This window comes from Elephantulus edwardii, unplaced genomic scaffold, assembly GCF_000299155.1.
Source record: "Elephantulus edwardii isolate Elephantulus edwardi_28Jun2011 unplaced genomic scaffold, EleEdw1.0 scaffold00196, whole genome shotgun sequence".
NCBI lineage: Eukaryota > Metazoa > Chordata > Mammalia > Macroscelidea > Macroscelididae > Elephantulus > Elephantulus edwardii.
This window is the reverse complement of record NW_006399946.1, coordinates 1,575,104-1,590,378: the sequence shown is the minus strand read 5'-3', so window position 1 is coordinate 1,590,378 and position 15,275 is coordinate 1,575,104. Positions and strand designations below refer to the sequence as shown.

Genomic DNA, 15,275 nt, shown 5'->3' with positions numbered 1-15,275 from the left:
ATATTGAGACTTAAATGGTAGAAGTGTCCAACATACTGAAAGGACAGAAGAAATGGAGCAGAGAGTCAGTGAGCTGGAAGACAGGAACCTCAATGCACACACACTAAAAGAGAAATTCAGAGATGAGACTTAAAGAAAATGAGGAAAACATTAGAAGAGTGTGGGATGACACCAAAAGCAATAACATATGTATGACTGGAATTCCAGAATGTGATGGGGATAGAGACATCACTGAGAAAATTGTGGAAGAGGTACTAGAAGAAAATTTCCCAGATATTACGGATAACGAGGAAATCTGCAGTCAGGAAGCTCAGCGAACACAAATATGCTAGACTCGAAAAGGAAAACATCAAGACCTATCACAGTTAAATTCACCAAAATAAAAGATAAGGCTAGAATACTGAAAGCAATACGAGAAAAACAGAGTCATCTACAAAGGAAAAGCAATTAGATTAAGTTCCAATTTTTTCAGCCATGCAAACAAGATGGCATATACAGAAAGTTAAAAGAAATATTGCCAAGTGAGGATCCTGTACCCAGAAAAGCTCTCCATCAAATATGAAGGAGAAATCACATCCTTTCTAGAAAATAAAGAAATCAAGGAATTTGTTAAAACAAGACCAAAATTACAAGAACTTTGAAAGATGTCCTTCACACAGAGACACCAGAGGAAAGTGGATGGACCATAGTAACAAGAAACAACAGCTAAATGCCAATGATAAAATCTGGCCTATCAATAATCACACTTAATGTAAATGGACTTAATATTTCAGTAAAGAGAAAAAGAGTAACAGAATGGATTAAAAAAAGCAAAGCCCATCAATAGGTTACTTACAAGAGACACATCTAATAAATGAAGAAATACATAAAATCAAAGGCTAGAAAATATATACCAAGCAAATGCCATCCGCAAAAAAAGAAGGTGTGGCAATACTAATCTGGCAAGACTAATCTCTGATAAAATGAACTTCAGAATAAAAATCACCATAAAAGATAAGGAAGGGCACTATATAATGATTAAAGGAACAGTAGATCAAGAAGACAACATTGGTCAACATCTATGCACCAAATGATACACCTGCTAAATAAATATAACAACTGTTAACAGAACTGAACAAAGAAATAAGCAGCAAGACCACAATAATGGTAAGAGACTTTAACACAACACTCTCACCAAAGGATTGTTATTGTTGTGTTCTTAGGTGCTGTAGATTTGAGCATGACACAAAGTGACCCTATGAACAACATATTTGAAATCTGTTTATCCTGCACCATCCTATCACTTACTGAGCCCATTGCAGCAATCACAGTATCATTCCACCTGGTTGAAGGTCTTACTCTCCCTTGCCAACCATTCACCCTTCCCAACATCATGTCCTTTTCCAAGGAATAGCACCTCCTAGCAACATGACCAAAAGATGTGAGGCAAAGCCTCATCATTCTTGCCTCCAAAGAGCACTCTAGCTTCACCCTCTCCAAGACATATCTGTTCATTCTCTTGGCTATTCATGGGATGTTCAGTGCTCTTCTTCAACACCACAGCTCAAAGGTGTCAGTTCATTTTCTGTCATCCTTATTCACTGTCCAGGTCTCAGATGCATAGCTAGTAATTGGAAAGGCCTGAATCAGACATACCTTAGTACTCAAACTGACATCACTACTCCTCAATAATTTTGAAAGATCCCTAACTCTGGAATTTCCCAGTGCAATGCATCTCCTTTTTTCCTCATTAATTGTGGATCCAAGCAAGATGAAACTGTTGACAGTTTCAATCTCTTCTCCATTCATCATAATACTGCCTATTAGTCCAGTGGTAAAAATCTTGGTTTTCTTGATATTGAGATATAATCCATACCGAAGGCTGCATTCCTTTGTCTTTTGCAACAAGTTCTTCAAGTCCTCCTCACTTTCAGCAAGTAAGGTTCTATCATCTACAAAATGCAGGTTATTGATGAATCTCCCTTCCATCCTAATGCCACACTCCTCATAGAGTCCAGCTTCTCAGATAATTTGCTCAACATATAGATTGAACAGGTATGGAGATAGACTACAATTCTGATGCACTCCCTTCCCAATTCCAAACCATGTAGTGCTCCCCTGCTCTGTTCACACAGTAGCCTCCTGATCCAGGTATAAGTTCTGCATGAGGACAATCAAATGCTCTGGAATTCCCATTTTTCTCAGTGTCAGCCACGACTTATCATGATCTACACAGTCAAACTCCTTTGCATAGACAATAAAACACAAGTAGACATTCATCTTGTATCCCTTACTTTCAATCAGGATCCTCTAACATTAGCAATGATGTCCTGGTTGCCACGACCTCTTCTAAATCCTGCTTGAACTCCTGGCAGATCGTTATCTATGTCTGCATACTCCATTATAGTACTTCACTTTGTTCTCATGAGCTGCCTTTTGAAATTGTCTGTTCAACTCTTTCACTTTGACATGTTTTCCTTTAGATTGTCTTCTTGAGGCTCCAGTGTAAGAGTCTGTTCTGACATCCATTTAGATTGTTTTCTTTTGACTTTGTTTTTGTAATGACCCTTTGCTTTCTTCATGGGTGGTATTCTTGATATCACCCCACAACTCATTAGTTCTTCAATCATTGGTGTTCAATGCCTCAAACCTGTGCTTTAAGATGATCATGAAATTCATAAGGAATTTATTTAAGATCCTATGTTGGTTCCTGTGGACTTATTTTCATTTTCTTTGGCCTCAGTTTAAACATGCATATGAGTAACTGATGATCTGACCCACAGCCTGCCCCTAGGCTAATTTTGACAGCCAACAATAATTAAGCTTATCCAATGATTTCTTATAAAAATGTAGTCAATCTGGTTCCTATGCAGTCAATCAAGTGAAATCCATGTGCAAAGTTGTATTTTGTGTCTTTTAGAAAAGGTATTTGCCATGAATAAATCATTGTAAATACAAAATTAATTATTCTATTTCCAGCTTCATTTCTTTCACCAAGCCCATATTTGCCAACTACTAGTCCTTTGTTACAGTGTCCTACTTTTGTATTCCAGTCCCCAATTATCACTAATGCATCCTGATTACATGTATAGTCAATTTCATACTGCAAAATTTGGTAAAAATTCTCAAACTCTTCCTCTTTGGCTCTAGATATAGAAGGATATATTTGAATAATAGTCATGTTAATAAGTCTTCCTTGTATATGTATGGATATTATCCTATCACTCACAATATTGTATTTTAAGATAGAACTTTTAATTGACGTTTTGACTATGAACGCAACACCATTCTTCCTCTGTTGTCCATTTCACTAATACCTAGTATGTTGATATTCATGTGTTCCATTTACTTTTTAACAATTTTCTGTTTTCTGACTTTTAAGTACATACATTCCATGTTCCAATTGTTAAATGATGCTTGCTATTGAGTTTTTTCTAATTTCAACTGACTATGCTCTTTGTTTAGTGTTCACAGGATTTTCAAAAGCCTTTTATTTAGGAAGTAAACGGCCTATCATGCTTCTTATTCTGTCTTAATCAGTAAGCTCCACCAAAACTTGTCCATGACAAGACACCATTTTGGAATTGACAGGCCAGTGGCACAGATTTCAGTATCACAGCAACCTCAAGCAATCTCAGTACAGAAAACTGACAGACAAGTAATGCACTACTTAGAACAATGTTCTCTCCAGACACAATGAATACCAGGGCCAAGGCCCCAACCAAATTTTAAATACAAAGGCCCACCCCCAGATCCTGTTTGCCTACGCAAAAGGCTTCCCATGCTCAGCTGATTGTAAATGAAATCAGACACAATTAATTAGCTCTACCCACTGCTGATGGTAAACAAGATTGCATACAGTTAATAAGCTTCCCATCTAAAGCTGATTGTAAATGAAGTCAGAGACAGTTAATCAGTTTACACTTGATTTGATAACACAGTCATAAATACCCAAAGAGTTCACCCACAGCTCTTAAGTGAATTAAAAAACCTTACCCTCCAGGATCCAACTGTGCCAAACTAAAGGCTGACCCTCAGGGAGGATGAGACTGACTTTTACATACAAAGGCCTATCCCAAGATCCTGTTACCCTATACAAGAGGCTTTCCACACACAACTTATTGTAAACAAAATCAGAGACAGTTAATCAGGTTTATCCATAGCTAATTGTAAATGAGATCAGATACAGGTTAATCAACTTTCCACTCTCAACTTATTGTAAATGAAATTAGAGATAGTTAATCAACTTTCACCCACAGCTGATCTTGTCAAATGGTAGGTCAACTCAAAAGAAGCTTATCAAAGATGTAGAAGACTTAAACTACAAAGTCAGCCAACTTGACATTGTAGAAATATCCCAAGCCCTGCAACCAACTAAAACTCAACTCACTTTTTTCTCAAGTGCACATGGTACATTCTCCAGAATTGATCACATATTAGGGCAAAAAGCAAGCCTCAACAAATTAAAAAAAAAATTAAAATAACACAAAATATCTTCTCAGACCACAATGCCATAAAACTAGAAATTAACCATAGGAGGATTAAGCTTATAAAGCCATCAACATAGAAGCAAAATAACACCCCGCAAGAACATGGTTTGGTTATAGGATAAATGCAGAATGAAATTAAAAAGTGCCGTGAAACAAATGAAAACACAGTGTACCAAAATCTCTGGGATGCAACTAAGATGGTCCTCAGGAGTCAATACATAGCAAGAGGCAAACACATAAAAAATGAAGAAAGAAGCAAAATAAATTATGTAACTCAACACCTTAATCAAATAGAAAAAGAACAATCTAACCCAACAGCCTCTAAAAGCAAGGAAATTATAAAGATAAGAACTGAAATCAGTGAGATAGTAAACAGAAAAACAATTGAAACCATCAATAAGACCAGGAGTTGGTCTTATTTTGATTATTCAAAATGGTCAATAATATTGATTATTCAAAAGGTTTAATAAAATTGACAAACTTAACAAAAGGGGAAAAAAGGAGAAGACACAAATAACTTGATTAAGAAATGATAGAGATGCTCCATCTCCCTCTTTCTCTTCGATGAGGCAGCTGAGCGGCAGATGCAAAGATGCAGATCTTTGTGAAGACCCTGACTGGCAAGACCATCACTCCTGAGGTCGAGCCCAGTGACACCATCAAGAATGTCAAAGCCAAAATTCAAGACAGGGAGGGCATCCCTCCTGACCAGCAGCGTCTGATATTTGCAGGCAAACAGCTAGAGGATGGCCATACACTCTCAGACTACAACATTCAGATAGAGTACACCCTGCATCTGGTGCTGCATCCATGTGGTGGCATTATCAAGCCTTCCTTGTGCCAGCTCATCCAGAAGTATAAGTGCAGCAAGATGATCTGCTGCAAGTGTTATGCTCACCTGCATCCCCGTGCTGTCAATTGCTGCAAGAAGAAGTGTGGGCATACAAACAACCTCTGCCCCAAGAAAAAGTTCAAATAAGAGCCCCCTCTTCACCGGCTACTTTGCCTCTTGCAGGTGGCCTTCTCTGAGCTCCACGGCCCTGAACCCTCAATAGACAGCAGGCTTGCCCATATGTATATGTTTCTTGATATCCTGACTCCTGATATCAATGATGTTGATTGTGGATCTAAGCAAGATAAAATCATCGACAGTTTCAGTCCCTTCACCAACTGTCATGATATCCATTGACCCAGTGGTAAGGACCTTCATTTTCTTGATGCTGAGATATAATTTATATTGAAGACTGTAGTCTATGATCCTCTTCAGCAAGCAAGATTGTGTTACCTACACAATGCAGGCTGCTGATAAGTCATATTCCCATCCTTATGCCAATCTTCACCTAGTCCTTATGATCGGGAGACGTGTTGCTATGGCCAACTCTGTTGATAGGGACCTCTCCAAAATACTGTAGAACAATGATGTCAGTTTGAAGACTAAGGTGTGTCTGACTCAGGCTATGGTCTTTTTGATTACTTCTGAGAGCTGGGTAATAAATAAGGATGACAGAAGAATTGATGCCTTTCAGCTGTGTTGTTGGAGAAGAGGGATGAGTATCCCATATATTTCCAAAAGAATAAAAAATATGTCTTGGAAAAGATGTAGCCAGGGTGCTCCTTCGAGGCAAGGATGGTAGTTTTGCCCTCATAATTTGAACATGTTGCTAGGAGAAGCTATTTGAGTTATCATGCTTGGAAAGATGGAGGGTCAACAAAAGACAGGAGGACACTCCCCCATCCAATGAGGTGGATTGACATGGTGACTACAACAATGGGTTCAAGTATATCAAAGATGATGAAGATGGCACAGGACAGGATTCAGGTCAGCTGTTCACAGGGTCATTATGATATTGAACTGAACAACACCCAACAATAACAATAGGCTTTGAGATGGAGAAATGTAAGGTCTTTGTTTTTCATTTTCAGTAGTAGTCTGTTATCTGCCGTCTCTGCTGAGTCGACTATAACTCAACAACCTTATAAACAATTGACTGAACCCTGCCCTGTCCTGTGCCATTATCACCATCTCTGACACACTGGAGCCCATTGTTATAGACATTACATAAATCCATCTTGCTGAGGATCTTCTCCTACACTGACCTTCCTCCATCATTCTAAGTATGATGACCTTCTCCAAGGACTGGTACCTCCTGACCATGTCCCTAAAGTATGTGAGACAAATCTTCAAAATTCTTGCCTCCATGCATCGCATTGGTTTACCCTTGCCAGCACAGACCTGTTTGTTCTCCTTGCAATCCACAGTATGTTCAAAACTCTTCTCCAACACCGCAGCTCAAATGCATCAATCCTTCTTCTATCATCCTTAGTTATTGTCCACCTCCCTGTCAGTAATGATAACCCTTATCCCATGATCTCTTCTGATTCAGTTTGAATTACTGGCAATTCTCTGTTGATATCCTGCTCTAGCCATTTTAAAATAATTTTGGCAAGATTTTGCTACCTTGTATTAATGGTATTGTTTCATAATTTCCAATTTGTTTTAAATGTCTTTAAAAAAAGGGAATAAATATTTTGTATATACCAAGCGAAAGGAGAGTGACTAATCCACGGCCATTGTTTGGACAATGATTCTCTTAGGTAGTATAGCCCTGGTGTGTCCACTTACCATACAGAGGTACCCTGTAGTTGCTGTGAAGCTGAACACTGTGACACTGATGTGTCAAATGCAATAGTGATTACCCATGGTAGACAGTGTTTGGTGGAGATCCCTGATTAAAACAAGCTTGGAAGCAGGAGTGGCATCCATGTCCATAAATAGCTTGCCGCTGGAAACCTTATGAACCTGGAGAAAGGCTAAAAGTCACTCAAGTGTTGAGGACTTTCATTCATAGAGTAACTATGAGTTGTCTATGACTCTGTGACACTTAACAACAACAACAACAACAATTTCTATATCTGGATTTGGTTCTCAATGATGTCATGTGCATTAAGATTAGATTTTTGGCTACCATTAGTGTTTTTCTTTCCTTGCAGTGTTTCTTGTAAGGTTGGCCTGGTTGTCACAAATTCCATTCATTTTCATTTATCTGAAAATTTTCTAATTTCACCATCATACTTGAGAAATAGTTTTGCTGAGTGTAGAATTCCTAGCTTACTCCCTCTTACCCCAGTTTTGGAGTTTTATAAATGCCATTTCATTACCTTCTTGCTTGCATTGTTTTAGGTGAGGAACTGGAGGTTAGTCTTACTGGTTTTCCTTTGGAGGGAATTCTTAATTTTTCCTGTGTGTTTGTCAATGTTCTTTAATTTTCTTTGATTTTTAAAAATCTTATTATGATGTGTGTTGGTGAGTTTTTATGGGACTGGGTCCTTAGAGGGTATAGGCTGTTCATATTTCTGTGAGCTATTAAATACATCTTTTATCATTTTTATATTATTTGGGAAGTTTTCTAACAGTATATTTTCCTTTATAGTTAAATACTTTTTTCTCTTTTCCTGTTCTGCAATTCAAACCACACATACATCTCTTGCTTGCATAATACATAGTTCTTATGACTTCTTTGGTTCTTTTTCTTTTTAATTTTTCCTCCAATAGATTAGATTGAGGCATTTTTCTTCCACACCACTGCTTCTATGATTTATTAATTCATTTATCCTTCTAATGTGCTATTTCTGAAATTTTACTCTTAATATTAAGTATTTATATTTCATTTTATACACCTTCTAATTTTTCTTTTGTTTTGTCAGTTTGCTCCTCAGGCATTTTTTTCTAATTCTTCTAGACTTTGCTTAGGGGATCTCTAGTGCTCTAGTAGTAAGGGGTTGTACTGCTAATACAAAAGCAAGTGGTTTGAGTCTACTAGTTGTTCTAAGGAAGAAAGATGTAAAGCATCTGAAAACTTGGAGTAGAAGATTGACAACGTTTCTTTCATGGAGTGACTGCTGAATTCAGACCCCAAAACTATGCAACTTTTGGCCATCTCTACAGGATACACCACCAGATTTCTCTCAATTCATTGAAGGCACCTACATACCATTTTTTGGAAGTCCTTATCTGGAAGTTCCAATAACACTTTATTTTCTGAAATATTTTCTAGTTTACATTGTTAGTTTGGTTTTATTTTTTCTTCTTATTATTAATTTTAATGAAAATTTACAGAGATTTTTCCATTCATTCATTGTTGCACTTTTCTCCCTGTCCATCTCTCCACTCCAGTTCATTTTCTTCTCTTTGTTATACAATACCTCCCTCTAAGTCCACTCCACTATGCAGCCTTCATTCTGGACTTATGTCATGACAATAATAACTAATCATATATCCCTTTTAAACAGTTCTTTTTCTTATCTGTTTCAATGCAGTATACATAATTTATCCCATCTTTCTCAGTCACTCCTCAACCCCTATGTCAGTCTCATTTTACAACAGTGTCACGATGCAGTATTTGTCCTTTTGTGACTGAGATATTTCACTCAGCATAATGTCCTCCAGCATCATCCATTTTGAATAATATTTCATGAGTTTCTTGTTTTTCAATGCAGCATAGTATTCCATTGTGAGAATATACCACAGCTTCTCTTTCCGTTCATTTGTTGATAGGCACTTAGGTTGTTTCCAACTCTTTGCTATTGTGAACAAAGCCGCGATAAACATGGGTGTGCATTTATCTGCTTGGGTGGCAGTTATGGTTTCTTTGGGGTATATATCCAGGAATTGCTGGATCAAATTATATTTCTATTTGCAACTTATTGAGAAAATACCATACAGCCTTCCATAGTGGTTGCACCATTTAACACTCCCACCAACAGTGAATAAGTGTTTCAGTTTCTCCACACCTTGCCAGCATTTGTTGTTTGCTGTTCTGTTCAATTTTGCTATTCTTACTGGAGTGAGATGATATCTCATAGTTGTTGTGTTCATTCGTTTTTGCCATCCTATTTTTTTGTGATTTTTGGTGTTTTTTGTTTTGGGGTTTTTTTTGTGGGTATATGTGTGATTTGAAGTTATCTGTAGCTTCAGAAACATTGTTACATTGTTGTCTTTACATTGTTTTGTCTTGATACCCCTAACTGAGCATGGAGCTCTGGTGGCCTAATGGTGAGAAGCTGCATTGCCAACCTAAAAGCATGCAGTTCTAATCCATTAGCTGCTCAATGGGGGGGGGGGCAGAAATGAGTAGTCTCTTAGACAATTTAAAGCCTCTGAAAACTGTCCGGAGAATTAACTATGAGTTGGTTCTGACTCAATAGCATAAAATAACAATTGAACGTTGTTAGTGTGCTATGCAGCTTGCAATTCATGGACTTTCATCTCCTGTCTTTAGTGGGTCTGATAGAAGATACAGGGTTTGTGTGTGTGTGTTTCTCTGTTCATTGTTCAAGTAGGGGGGTTGAGTGTAGGTAGAATAATCTGATGTTAGTTATTTTCTGTTCCTAATCAGATGATTTAAGAGGTGGTCTTTTCTCTTGTACAATAAGTAAAATTGTATCCTACAAGTGTTTATGCCTGAATTTTCTCTATACTGCTGTTTGCTGAGCTGTAGATAAAATAAACAAAAATTTAAAACCAAACCAAAAACTCCAAAAACAAGAGCAAGAATCAATAGTAAAAGAAATTAAAAAGAAAAGAAAAAACACAAACCAACCCCAAAACATGGAGGGATCCAAACATAATAGAAAGGAGAAACAGACTAACCTAGGCTCCCTGGGACAAGGAAGGAATAATCTAAGCCTGATTTGAACATATTTTGTCTGTCTGCCTCAGGTGATGCTTCCTTGCTTACTATTGGTAGTTTTGAACTCCTTTGAGTCATAAGTGATCTAACTTCTTCTAATCCCATTTTGTAGTGGCCTATACAACTGACACTGGCAGTCCAGTCAGATGCTGTCTAGCCCTGGGATGAAAGAAGAACATGGGACAGACAGGGGGACTCTTTTTTAAAAAAATATTTATTTTATACTGATTTACATACAAAGGACGTAAAGTTCATATACATTGTTTTTTACACCAAATCTTTTCCCTTTCATTTACCCATTCCTCCCTCCACCCATCAAATTGTGTGACCCTATGATTAAGACCTCTTCCCCTCCTTGAATCCTCATTCTGCAATAATGGTCTTATGCACTATTTGTCCTTACAAGACTGATTGACTTAGTTCATTTAACATAATGCTCTCCAGTTCCTCCAATGTTAGGTAGAAATTTACAAAAGCATTGCTCCAACATACTATATAGTATTTCATTGTGTGAATGTACCATAATTTCTCAATCCATTCTATTGTAGTTCGGAATTTGGGCTATTTCCATGTCCTTGCTATGATGTTGCTGTGAACATTGGTGTACAAGTTTTTGTGCCTCAGCTATCATTTTCTCAGGGTATATTCTAAGCAGTGGAATAGTTGGGTCATATGAAATGTCTATGGCCAGCTTTTTGAGGAAATGCCGAACTGTTTCCAGAGTGGTTGTACCATTTTACAATCCCATCAACAATGTATAAGAGTTTCTATTTCACCACATCCTCTCCAACATTTATTACTTGCTGACCTGTTAAACTTTGCCACTGTTACAGGGATAAAATGATATCTCATCGTAGTTTTTTTTTGTTTGTTTGTTTGCATCTCTGTCAGAGGTTTAGAGTATTTCTTCATGTGTCTGTTGGCCATCCAAATGTCCTCCTATGTGAAGTCTTTCCATGTCTTATACCCATTTTTTATTTGGTTATCAGTCTTTCCTGCAAGCCCTGTCTGAGATGGTATTTCCAAATGTTTATTCCCAGTCAGCAGGGGTTTGGTGTTTTTTGTTTGTTTGTTTGTTTGCTTTTTTTTTTTACCCTGTTGAAAAAAGGCACAGAGATTTAATCTTTAGAAGGTCCCATTCATCAATTTTATCCTCTTTAGATTGTGCATTTATGGCTGTATTTGGCAGTCCCTTTATACCGTAGACTAGGCCTTCTAATCTTGGTCCCAGTTTGTCTCATATAAACTTTATGGTTTGGGGCTTTATTCCTAGGTCTCTGATAACACCTTGAGTTGATTTTTGTGTATGGTGTGAATTATGGACCCTGTTTCACCTTTCAGTAGGTAGCTGTCCAATTCTGCCACCACCATTTTGTTGAAGAGGTTGTCATGTCTGCATTTGAGAGGTATTATTTCCTTGGTGAATATTAGTTGACCATAGATAGATTGGTCTGTTTCTGGGTTCTCATTTCTGTTTCATTGGTCTATGTGCCTGTCATTGTACCAGTACCATGCTGTTTTGGTTACTACTGCTGCATAGCAGGTTTTGAGACCAGGGAGTGTGGTATCTCTCACTTCATATTAGTTTTTCAGAAATGCTTAGCTTATTCGGGGTCTCTTTCTTATCCAAATAAATTTGACAATTTCCTTTTCGATCCCCTTGAAAAATGAATTTGGTATCTGTATTGGGATTGTGTTGAAGATGTAGATTGCTTTTTATAGAATTATCATTTTTACAATATTGAGTCTTCCTATTCATGAAAAGGGAACATTTTTTCACTCATTTAGATCTTTTATTTTGTCTCATAAAAATGTTCTTTAGGTATGTAATCCCCCTACAGAACATTTTTATGTGACAAAATAAAAGATCTAAATGAGTGGAACCAACGAAGAAGTTTATCTTTTGCTTTTCAAAGAAAGGAGCAAACTGGGGTGGGGGGGTAAAGAAAAAAATGCAACAGTGAATGAATGAAAATCCAAAATCTCTGTAAATGTCATTAAAATGAATAAAATGAAATTAAAAAAAGAAAAAATATTCTGAAGGTTTTTGTTTTTGTTTTTGTGTTTTTTTCTCATGAGTCTTTTGTGTCTTTAGTCAGATTCACTCTCGAGTATCTCAATTTGTAGTTGGCTATTGTAAATGGTATTGCTTTCTTAGCTTCCTTCTCTGAGTCCTCTTTGTTACGGTTGAGGAATTCCACTGATTTTTATTATATTGATTTTATATCCTGTCACTCTACTAAATTGATCTACTAACTCTAACAATAATTATGTTTTTGTTATTGAGTTCTTGGGGTTTTCTTTGTGAGGAGGAATGGGTCATTAGGATTAAAGAAATAGTCATCAACAGCCTGCATTATACAGATAACACAGTCTTGCTTGATAAAATTAAGGTGGACCTGAAGAGATTGAAGTTCAACATCAAGAAGACAAAGATCCTCACCACTGGGCCAATTGACAGCATCATGATATATGGAGACAAGATTGAGATTGTTAACAATTACAGCTTGCTCAGATGAACAATCTTTTTTTTTTTTTTCTGTGGGTCTCAATGGCTAAACTTTATTTTTTTATTTTTTTGTTCTTTTTTAATTATTACATTTTATTAGTTTTAATGAACATTTACAGGGATTTGGGGTTTTCATTCCTTCATTGCTTCACCATTCTCTCTACCCTCCTCCCCAGTTTGTTGTTCTTCCCCCGCCATCCGAATGTCTGTTTTAATTGTCCAATTGCCACAGTGCTTGTCAAAGTCAGTTCTGATTAATCTCCTTTGTCAGTGTGTCCTTTGCCATTCCCTATCACTCCTTCCCGAGAGAGACTTCACCCTGATTCATAAGGAAAAGGAGATGGCGTATTCTCTTAGCTACTTCCTGCTGAAAAGGGACGCTGTGCGTTTCAGGGTGAAGATCTTCTCTCACTACTCTAAAGGGCCCCTTTGGCAGTAGGAAACACATAGACTATTATGGAGATTGATTTTGGAATTTAGATGCACTGTTATTAATTGTGCTTAGCTGTACATGTTCATATCCTTGAAGATGTATCATGAGGGGGTTGCAACCTAGAAGACACAAATTTGACTAACAAGTTATAAGTACATGAGTAAAAAATTATGGAAAAGTAAAAGAAAAGATTCTTTCATTGTTTTACAAACCCTACCCCAGGTCCCCTCCACTATGGAGCTATCGCTCTAGACTCCTGTGATGACAGAAATACCTAGTCACATATCTCTTTTAAACAGTTTTCTCCCTCCTCTGTGTCAGTGCAATATACATTATTGAACCCATCTTACTCAGTCTCTCCCCAACCCCGAGGTTAGTCCCAACAATCTTGACACCAGCAGTTAGGAAACAAAAGACTAATTGCACTGGGGAAGTGTGCTGCCAGAGACTTCTCCAAAAAGCTAAAGAACAATGGTGTCATTCTAGAGACTAAGGTGTGCCTGATTCAGGCAATTGTTTTTACAACTACTTGCTATGTATCAGAAAGCTTAGCTGGACTAAAAATTATGAAAAAAGAATCGATGTCTTCACATATCATGGACTGCCAAAAGAACAAACAGATATGTCTTGGAGAAGGTGAAATCAAGTTTCTTCTTAAAGACAAGGATTTTGAAGCTCTGTCTCACATACTTGGGCACATGACCATGAGGGACAAATTTATAGAGAAGAACATCATGCTTGAAAGGATGGAGGGACAACACAGGACCTCAAATGAAATGGATTTACATATTGACTGGGATAATGAGGGTAGGTGTTTCAGAGGCAGTAAGATTGGCACAAGGTAGGGCAGAGTTCAAAGTTATTTTTCAAAGGGTTGTGATTAGTCATAGTCAACTCAACTACACCTAACACCAACCTGTGTAGAGCAGATCTTTGAAAATAAATGAAATTAATTAAGTGAGGAAAATACATTCGCTTTAACAAATGGTGCTGGCAAAACTGGATGTCTTTTTGCAGAAAGTTGAAACAAGCTCATATTTCCCATTATATTAAAAAATAATTAAGCAAGAATCAAGGACTTAGGTAAAAATCTAAAACTGAAATATCATCAAATAAAAATGAAGACAGTGGAAAGATGCCAAGTTGAGCAAAGTTTCTGGAGGGCAACAGACTTCTCTGTTCTACCATTCAGATACTTTGGTCATGAAACCTGCTGTCTAGCTACTTCATGTAGAATATCTTAAGCTCAAGTGGAAGAGGCTGTGGAGAGCTGTGGTTTCTGGAGACCAGCTTTGGATGATGTTCTCCAAAAGAGGAGCACCAACTTAAAAAACATTATAATACTCAGCGGTATTACATAGTTACAACAACTGAACATCCAGTAAGAAAATATCTATAAAACATCAAGAAAGCAGCAGTCTGCCTGAGTCATCATGAATAAACAAACTAAACAGTCTCCTAAAAAGCAGACCAAATGAATACACCAGCTAGAAAGGAACTGATTAATATGTGGGTATGGAGTTACATGATCAGTTACAGAAGAAGATACAAATTATGGAAGCAATAATGGAAGCCATTAAGAGAATAAATATCTTGTTGTTGTTGTTATGTGCCATCTAGTTTTTTGCGACTCATAGCAACCCTACTTACAAGAGCCCTAAACGCCGTTCTATCCTGTGCCAACCTCGCTGTCTCAAGGACATTCATTCCCACCACTCCACTCACAGAATTGATCCATCTCATCGAGGTTCTTCCATTCCTGTGCCATCCCTCCACTCTCCCAAACATGATGTCCCTCTCCAAGGACCAGTCCCTTCTTGCAACATGCCCAAAGTATGTCAGTTGAAGCTTTAGAATCCTTGACCCCAGGTAACATTCTGGCTTCACCCTCTCTAGGACAAACCTGTTTGTTCTCCTAGCAGTCCATGGTATATTCAACATTCTTCTCCAGCACCACAACTCAAAGGCATCATTTCTCTTTCTATCATCCCTATTCACTGTCCAACTCTCTGATGCATAGCACATGATTGCAAAGACTATAGCCTGGATCAGGTGCACCTTAGTCTCCAGCCTGAAGTCGCTGCACTTTAGTACTCTTGAGAGGTCCCTTACAGCTGACTTTCCCAATGCAATTTGTCTCCTGATTTCCTGGCTGCTGTTACCAAGAGTGTTGA

General features: G+C 37.6%; 1 pseudogene; it reads left to right on the top strand.

Moving 5' to 3' along the window:
• Nucleotides 1-5,061: 5,061 nt before the first annotated feature.
• On the top strand, nucleotides 5,062-5,448 carry LOC102870069 (annotated as a pseudogene).
• The last annotated feature ends 9,827 nt before the right edge of the window (nucleotides 5,449-15,275 follow it).